Genomic DNA, 9,313 nt, shown 5'->3' with positions numbered 1-9,313 from the left:
AATAAAAAGGGATGCGGATGTAGCTCAGTGGTAGAGCGCCCCTGGGTTCAATCACCAGTACTGCTAAATAAATGAATAAGGAAAAATCCAAAGTGTACAACTCAGTGATTTTTTAATATCTTCAGAATTCTACAATCATTACTGCTAATTCCAGAACATTCTGTCTTTTCTTTTTTTTTTTTAAGAGAGAGAGAGAGAATTTTAATATTTACTTTTTAGTTATCGGCGGACACAACATCTTTGTTTGTATGTGGTGCTGAGGATCGAACCCGGGCCGCACGCATGCCAGGCGAGCACGCTACCGCTTGAGCCACATCCCCAGCCCCTGTCTTCTCTTTTTATCATCGGTGTGTGTGTGAGAGAGAGAGAGAGGAGGTGTGTATTCTGGGGATTGAACCCAGTGGTGCCTTACCATGAGCCTCATCCCCAGTCCTTCTTATCTTGAGTAGGCATCTCATCAAGTTGCCCAGGCTGGCCTTGAACTTGTGATCCTCCTATCTCAGCCTCCTGAGTAGCTGGGATTACAGAAACGCACCACTGCACTCGGCTATTCCAGAGCCTTTTCATCACCCCCAAAGAAACCCCATATCCCTCAGCAGACACTGCCCAAGCTCCCCAGGCTTCCCACCCTGCGGGAGGTAACAGCAACCTACCTTCTCCATGGTCCCCCTCTCTGGGTGTTCCGTGTAGATGGAATTCTATAACATGTGGCCTTTGTATCTGGTTTTTCACTCAGCACGATGTGTTCCCGGCTCATCGCCGTGGTCGCATCTAACCACACGCCATCTGCTGCTGTTGCTGGATGATACTCCACATCTTATCCATCCACTCTCAGATCCGGGTACCACCAGCCTTGGTGACGATGCGCAGCATTTAGATTTTGCGATACCATTTTCGTGTTGCCTCTCTTCATCTCTAGGTCACTGCTTGGGCACAGCTGCGTATATCCCTGTTTTACAGATAAGTCAGCTGAGGCCAGAGTGAGCCACCGGACGTGCTGATCACAAGGTGTGAAAGGGCAGAGTTGGGGCTCACGCCTTCTCGATGCATCACCTGCCTCCCTCCCAGTCCAGTGTATGTTCCCCATCTCTCCTCCCTGACCCACTCTGGGGGACAACCCAATGCCCTATGGCCACCTGTCTTGGATACACAGAGGCGTGGGTGTGTGCTCAGGGAGGGAGGTGTCAGCCTTTATCTCATCTGGATTGTGAACCAAAGGCTTGTCCCCTTCCAGCCTCAGGGCAGGCAGGCCACTTGTGGGTCCAGGGCCTGATGAGTGAGGTGTGGACAAGGGAGGACCCCATCCAGGAGTCCCGGGCCACCCTGAGCACAGGGGCCTCTCCCACCTGGTCTTTCCTATCACCACTTCCTTCTGCTTGACCTTCTGGTCATGCCCTTCCTCGGCAACCAGAAAACCATGAAGAGCCTCCTTTATGGCACTTGTCACGCGGAGACACGACCTACGGTTCCTGTATCTGTTCTTCCACACTTGAGAGCTGAGGGCACCAAGGTCCTCATCACCTTTGTGTCCCAGGAACAGACACTTCACAGGGACTCAGACCTCAGCGGTGGAATGAAGGGATCTTCCTGTGTCACTAACAGTGCCTCTCTCATACGGTGTGCCTTGTCCCCACAACACCCCTGTGGTGTGCATCTGATGTCCTTATTAAAGAAAAATCAGATATTCAGAGAGGCAGGCGCGGGGCCTCGGAGACAGAGACAGAGCTGGGATCCAGTCCAGACCCCCCTGCCTCCTGATCCGCTGCACCTCCCTGCCTAGGCTGGGAGTGTACCCATGAGCAGTGTCCACCTTGGAATCACACCCTTAGGAGCAGATCACATAGACATCCAGTGGACAAGGGCACACAATGCTTCCTGAGCTCCACTGCCCTGTGATCCTCGTTAGATCCCACTTCAAGTCTCAGGAGAGAACACAGACCGAGGTGGCGCTCTGTGGCACAGCCCAGACCCCGGGCTCAAGCCCCAGCCCTGAAAGTGGAAATGGTGGGCATACGGGGAACTTCCTATCACCGGTAGGTTGTGAAACAGTGGAGCCATTTTGGGGACCAGTGTGGCACTTCCTTTACAGTCAACAGTTACCACAGGCTAGTGTTTGAATGTCCCCTCCAAATTCAAGTTGAAATTTAATTGCCATTACGGTTTGGGGAGGTGAGACCTTTAAGAGATGGTTAGGTTGTAAGGGCTCCACTCTCCTGATGGATCAAGGTCACTCTCTGGCAGGTTTGTGCCTGGAAAGTGGGCTCTTCTGAAAGGGAGTTTGGCTTGCTCAGCTCGCTCTCACACCTACCTTCTTGTTCTGTCACCATGGGACGCCCTTCTCCACCAGGTGACATAGCAAGAAGGCCCTCGCCAGATGCCAGCACCTTGACATTGAACTTCCCAGCTTGCAACACTGTGAGAAATAAGCTTATTTTCTTTACAAACCACCCAGCCTGTGATATTCTGTGATAGCAGCAGCAGACAGACTGAGATACCACATGACCTTGAACTTCTTATGAGGGGGAAGCTCCTGTCCACACAGAAACTCAGACACCCTGTGAGTGTTCGGCAGCAGTGTTATGCAAAGGGTGAAAACAATACAAATGTCCATGAACCAACGTTTGGAAAAGCAAACAGGCGGTGCACACAGTGGGGTATTACTTGGGAATAACAAGGAGAGAGGCTGCCTGTGGATGAACATTGAACACATCGTGCTAATTGAAAGAAGTCAGCCACGGAGGCCACAGAGTGGAGGCCTCAGAGTATGTAAGTCCTCTTATGTGAAGATCCAGAAGAGGCCACTCTGTAGGGACAGACAGAGGCTGCCAGGGTCTGTGGGAGGGGACCAGGGACTGACTACTAATAGCTATGAAGCTTCTTTTTTGAGTGATGAGAATGTTCTGGAATTAGATCATGGGAGGGTTGAGCAAGTCAGAGGATCACTGAAAGCCACAGGATTGTACATTTTAAAAGGGTGAAGTTTATGGTATGTGAATTATATCTCAATAAAGATACTATACAAAGAACAAAAACAAATAAAAATGCAGTGGCCTTTGCTTGCTTGAGTTCCATGGAAACAGGCATTTGAAGATGAGAACCAAGTGGTCCACCTCCCACCCTACACCAGGACGGAGGGCGTGACCTGGCACAGCACCCAGAACCACGCTGGGCATGTGTGACTCCGTCGGGAGCGTCCCTCAGACTTCCCTTCACGGTTGCATTTTTACCATTTGGCCTCATGTTCTGTGTGGCAAAGGACCTTGTGATCATAATGTGTTCCCTGCTGGGGTCGGGCCAGGTGCTGTGAAGCCTGTCTCAAGATGGGGAAGCAGCATCAAAGGCCGCCTTAGCAACCAAGCCCAGCTGCAGGGTGACAGAGTTAGGGTGACATTATAGGATTTGAGCAATTAGGAACAAATGAAACTTCACCCCCAGTGCAAAGCAGCTGGGGTATAAAGGAAGCTGGGATCTGGCACCCAAATCCTTGGTTTGAATCTTGGCTCTACTACTTATTAATTGGGTGAAAACTAAATAAAATCATATCAGTAAGAAACATGACACAATGCCTGGTACACAATAAGCCAACGAGTGTTATCATTAGGTAGAAAAGAAGGCTGGACCAGGGTCCCAACTCTGCCACTTCTTTACTGTGTGATCTTAAGCTAATCACATGACCTCTCTGGACCTCAGTGTTTCTCTATCTGTTAGAAGACAATCACAGGGCCAGGAGTATGCATGACTGTAATCCAAGCTACTTGGGAGGCTGAGGCAGAAGGATCATAAGTTGGATGCCAGCCTGGGCAACTTGGTCTCAAAAATAAAAAGGGCTGGAGACATAGCTCAGTCATTGAACACCTTGGGTTCAATCCCCAGTACTGAAGAGAGAAGGGGGGGAAGGAAGGGAGGAGGGAGAGGAAGGGGAGTGTGATTTTGTGCATCTAACTAACAAGATTGTCTGATGCAGCTTATCTGGTTAAGCACTTTACAAACTCAAAAGGCTCCTGTGTGCAGAGTTATCTTGGCTAATGGGGAGAGTGACTTGCAAGATTCTGGAGATAAGAGGAAGCTCTAAGTAACGCAACAGAGAAGAGGGGCCAAGGACACACTGCTCTTGCCCAAGAGAAGCCCTCCACCTTGAAGTCATTCAGCCAACAGAAGCAGAGACAAAACCACTCAGCACCCTTGGGCAAGGCAGGAGGCTCAGCCAGTGAGGCAAGATGCGGGGTTTCTTGTCCTTGTCTACAGAGGCAAAGGCGTCAAGCTGCAGGAAGGGTGCAGGACCAGGGGGTCAACTCTGCCGCTCTTCACTGTGATCTGAAGCTATCCCTTGACCTCTAGGAGCCTCGGTGTTTCTTTACCTGTCAGAAGACAATAATGTGGCCAATAATGTGTCAATGCCAATGTCCGGGTTGAAGCTGCCTCCAGGGACGGGGGCTCCTCCTCTGCCAGCAATCCCTCCATTGGTGGCTTCCCATGGCTTTGGAAAGACAATAACAGCTGACATTTATAGAGGAGGAAGGACATGCCAGGCATTTTCTGAGAACATTTCCTTATACACTTGGCTCTCCATTTCTTCTGGTTCTACATCCAACGGAGAATTAAAAATATCTGCAATCTCAAATACTAAAAAGAAAAAAAGGAAACTCTGCAGAATATTGTGTCTGATCTGAACAGGTTCAGACTTTTTCTTATTATTCCTAAACAATACAGTATATCAACTGTTACACAGCATTTACATCATCTGGTATTATAAAAGGTGATTTAAAATCTATGGGAGGATGTGTGTAGGTTGTATGCAAATACTATGCCATGTAAGGGACATAAGCACCCAAAGCCTTTCCTATCTGAAGGGGTTTTGGAGCCATTCCCCCACGGATATCTAGGGATGACTGCATTCTCTCCTGTGATCCTCACATTAGTCCTACAAGATAGGTTGCCTTAGATTCTCTATGTTACAAATGAGGTCCTTGAAACAGAAGTTTTGTGACTTATTCAAGGTCATCCAGCTATTAAGTAGCAGAGCCAGGCTTTGAGCCCAGGCCCTTTGGCTCCCAGGCCCACCATCCCAGCAATTTCTTTACTGTTTTTCCATCAGCAGAAGGGGTTGGTTGGTCAGAGCCTGGCCCAACAGCCAAGGAGCAGAGGAATCAGGTTTTCTAGGTCCATGATTTTCTATTAATAATAATAATAAAAGTCATAGTAATAAAAACTACTAATCTAGTGGTCCTTGTGGGTGGCATCTGTCCAGCATGACCCCTGGAGGTCCTGGGTCTCAGGCTCGCAAGCAGTTCCACAATCAGGTACCTGACTGATTATATTCCCACAGCAAACTCCGTACAAACCAGTAAACTCATGCTGTATCGTTAATGGTGTCCAAAATAGAAGTTTTTTGTTTTGTTTTTTACCCCCTATTTTCTGTAAGAAATAAGTTTGTTTTTTTTTTTTCAGTAAAACACACTTACATACATGAAACAAATTTCCCCAAAATATTCTCTGATTTTTTGTAGTTTTTTGTTTTTCTTTTGCAGCACTGGGGATCGAACCGAGGGTCTCCTACAAGCTAGGCAAGTACTCTATCATTGAGCTACACCCTCAGCCCTATTTTATTTTTTATTTTGAGACAGGGTTTTTTTAAATTGCTAAGGCTGGCCTCCAACTTACAATTCTCCTGTCTCAGCTCCCAAGTTGCTGGGATTACAGGTGTGTACCACTGGACTCAGCCTATTTCATTTTTTTTTTTTTTTTTTTTTTTAATGCTGGTCATGACATTGACACACTAGTGGAATTCCATTGACTACAGCCTTTGGTAAGCTACTGAACCTCTATAAGCCTTTGCATAACTCAAAATGTTGTTTTGAGGAGTGAGGTATGTGCAAAGTGGCACACAGAATCTCATTCACGGTTAAGAAGTTCAAGGGCAGCATACTTTGGCACAGGCCTGTGATCCCAGTGAAGTGACTTGGGAGCCCAAGGCAGCAACTTAGCAAGACTGTTCTAAAATAAATAAATAAATAAATAAATAAATAAATAAATAAATAAATAAATAAATAAATAAAAAAGGACTGGGAATGTAGCTCAGTGGCAGAATGGCCCTGGGTTTAATCCCTGCCAATAAATAAATTAATTTGTGGTTTATTAATCTCTAATAGTGTCCTAAAATAATCTGGGGCTGGGGAGGTAGCTCGGTGGAGGAGTTCCCATCACAGACGGCCTGGATTCAATCCCCAGCATCACAAAAACAAAGCAAATCCCCTACATCATTTATACCGACATCTATTTCCCCTGGCGCTAGCGCACGGCCACCACCCATCGCCCCATTTGTTTTAATGGGCTCCCTAGGTTCTCAATTTGGGCAGAAAAGATTTATCAATAAAAATCTCCCTTCCACTCCTGCCCTGCCCACCCCTTCCTGGGGGAATTTGCGCTGCCCTAGAAGTAATCAACGGAACTGTTTTGCTTCTTGTTCCTGCAGGTTCACATTTACAGGGCGGCGCCTAAAGTTGGGGTGCAGGCGATTCAGGCCTCGGCCCCACGCACAGGAAGTCTACTCACTCGCCGCCGCAGGTACTCCTTGAACCTTTTCTGTCCGGAAGTCCTGCGCGCCCCACCTGCTGACAGGTAGATTTGATTGAGTCCGCCCACTTCCGTCCCATGAGCCAATCGAGTACGTGTATGCAAATCAATCCAGTCTCCGCCCTACCCGACAGCCAATGGTTGCGCAGGTGCAGCAGGTCCGCCCTGTCCCGTCGCGAGAGAGCGTGCGGGGGTCTGCAAAACTTCTGCCCTCGAAAAAGAACTTTGGAAGCGCAGGAGCTGGAAAAACAAGGACGGCCATAAACTGACGAATAGAGACTGATGGCCCTGGAATCATGGTGACTGAAGCTTCAAGGATTGCTAGAGGCCATTGCGCTGGACCTCGCGACTGGCACTCTCCCTCCCTCCGCAATATTCCTGCCAGGTGCCAGGTGCTAGGTGCCAGGTGCTCGCACAGACTTTGGTGAACATGGAGAAAGCACCACCTACAGACATGGCCTGGCTGGTGTGAGAGCAGGACGCGGCTTCTTCAGAAGAGCCAAAGTCCGGCTACTGGGTGTGGGGAGAGCCCCTCCGAGGTGGGTTCAAGCCCCATCTCTACCACTTGTTATCTATGTGACCTGTCAAATAAATCCTGCTTTTCCATCTGGAAAATCGGAAGAATAACATTGCTCTCCTAGTTCTAATATGAGGATCGAGGTCGACAGCCTAGTCCAACGATCACAGTGTTTCTGGAGGCTGGGGCAGAAGGATCACAAGTTCTAGGCCACCAACCTCAGCAACTTAGCAAGATCCTATCGCTATATATATTATATTAAAGAAAGGTCTGAAGATATAGCTTGTAGCTCAATGGTTAAGGGCCCCTGAGGAAGAGGAAGAGGAAGAAGAATGTATCTAAAAAGTGGCTGGGCGGTAGAGTGCCTGGCAGGCACCCTGATGTTCAGTCCCCAGCACCCAAGAAACTGACCAGCCAACCATCTCTTTGGATCTGAATGCTGGTTTTCTCAGTTGCTCTTGGTATGACCTTGCACAAATCATGTACCCTTTGAGTCCTGTGAGTCTCACTTTCTTCAATGCTAAAGTAAGAATTACACGGGCTGCCATTGGAATTCAATGAGGTAAGGGTTCTAAGGCAGCTGGGCTCAGGGCCTGGCTACGGGTGGTGGCTCTGGCTAAAACTAAGGGGCTTCCTGGAACCCAGTTTCATCATCTGTCTTCTAGATATAACCATTCCTAGCTGGGCTGTCATGAGTTTTAGATGACTTGTGACACATGTTTATAAACAGAAAAACATCACACCCATGTTAATTAGTGACATGGTGATGCAGCCAGCACAGTGGAAAAAGCATGACATTGGCCTTGGCTCTGTCTTTTTATTTATTGTGTGACCTTGGACAAGTTATTTCACCTGCTGAGAGGTCAGGTTCCTCTCCTGTAATGAACCACCTTTACAGGGCCAGTGACAGCATTGGTAAGATGGCGGGGAAGGTGCCTGCTCTGTCCAGCAGGCAACAGACTATTTATTTATTTATGCTACTGGGGACTGAACCCAGGGGCTCTCTACCACTGAGCTACATCCCCAGCCCTTTTTATTTTTTTATTTTAAGGCAGAGTCTCCCTAAGCTGCTGGGGCTGGCCTTGGACTTGTGATCTCCTGCCTTAGCCTCCTGAGTTGTGGGGTCATAGGCATGCACCACGGCATCTGACACAGCAGACTTTAATGAAGTGTTATTACTAGAAAATTTTTCTTTAATTGCCTGGATTCTTGTTTCCAGTGGAATTCCTACTAAGATTCTATTTCTACTAACACTTAGAAGATTAAATATTGAAGGAAAAAAACTTCACCCAGTGTTCATTAACTACAAATAGTCATTGAATAGCTACTTTGTGTCAGATACTTTGTCCAAGAGGTTAGCAATTTTCTTGGAAAGAAAAAAAAAATATTTTACAGATTATAATTTCACAATAACTCAATAATTTTTGATATCTGAGAGTAAATTATCCTCCTCATTAACTTTGTGCATGCATGTGTGTGTGTGGACGGGGGGTACGGTGATTGAACCCAGAGCTTCTCAACCACCAAACTATACCCCCAGGCCTTTTTTTTGGGGGGGGGGAGTACTGGGAATTGAACTCAGGGGCACTCAACCACGGAGCCATATTCTCAGCCCTATTTTGCATTTTATTTATAAACAGAGTCTCACTGAGTTGCTTAGTGCCTCACTTTTGCTGAGGCTGGCTTTAACCCATGATCCTCCTGCCTCAGCCTCCTGAGCCACTGGGATTACAGGCGTGAGCTACTGCACCCAGCTACTCTCAGCCCTTTTTATTTTATTTATTAAAAAAAAAAAAAAAACGGGGCTGAGGTTGTGGCTCTGCAGTAGAGTGCTCGCCTAGCACATGCGAGGCACTGGGTTCAATCCTTAGCACCACATAAAAATAAATAAAATAAAATAAAGGCATTGCTTCCAACTACAACTAAAAAATATTTTTTAAAAAAATCTTTTATTTATTGATTTGTTTAATTTTATTTTGAGACAGGGTCTCACTAAGTTGTTTAGGGCCTTGCTAAGCTGATAAGGCTGGTGTTGAACTTGTGAGCCTCCTGCCTCAACCTCCCAAGTCACTGGGATTACAGGCACACTCCACCACATCCAGTTTATTTTAATTTGAGACTAGGTCTCCCTAAATTGCCTAGGCTGACCTTGGGATCCTTTTGAGCTTGTGACCCTCTTACCCCAACCTCCTGAGTAACTTAGACTGCAGGCAAGCCACCATG

General features: G+C 47.3%; 1 long non-coding RNA gene across 2 annotated transcripts; it reads right to left on the bottom strand.

Annotated features, from left to right (window-relative positions):
* Positions 1–429: 429 nt before the first annotated feature.
* On the bottom strand, positions 430–6,931 carry LOC125616536. Of its 2 annotated transcripts, none has more exons than XR_007347183.1 (3): positions 6,553–6,931; positions 4,359–4,477; positions 430–949 (listed from the first exon to the last, which is right to left on the bottom strand). It is a non-coding gene; the product is annotated as an uncharacterized LOC125616536 (long non-coding RNA). The 2 variants fall into 2 exon arrangements; XR_007347181.1 differs by lacking the exon at positions 6,553–6,931 and having other exon boundaries at positions 460–515; positions 654–949; positions 4,359–5,586.
* Between the last annotated feature and the right edge of the window lie 2,382 nt (positions 6,932–9,313).

Source organism: Marmota marmota, unplaced genomic scaffold (genome assembly GCF_001458135.2).
Source record: "Marmota marmota marmota unplaced genomic scaffold, marMar, whole genome shotgun sequence".
Lineage (NCBI taxonomy): Eukaryota > Metazoa > Chordata > Mammalia > Rodentia > Sciuridae > Marmota > Marmota marmota.
This window is presented reverse-complemented; position numbering and strand designations above follow the sequence as displayed.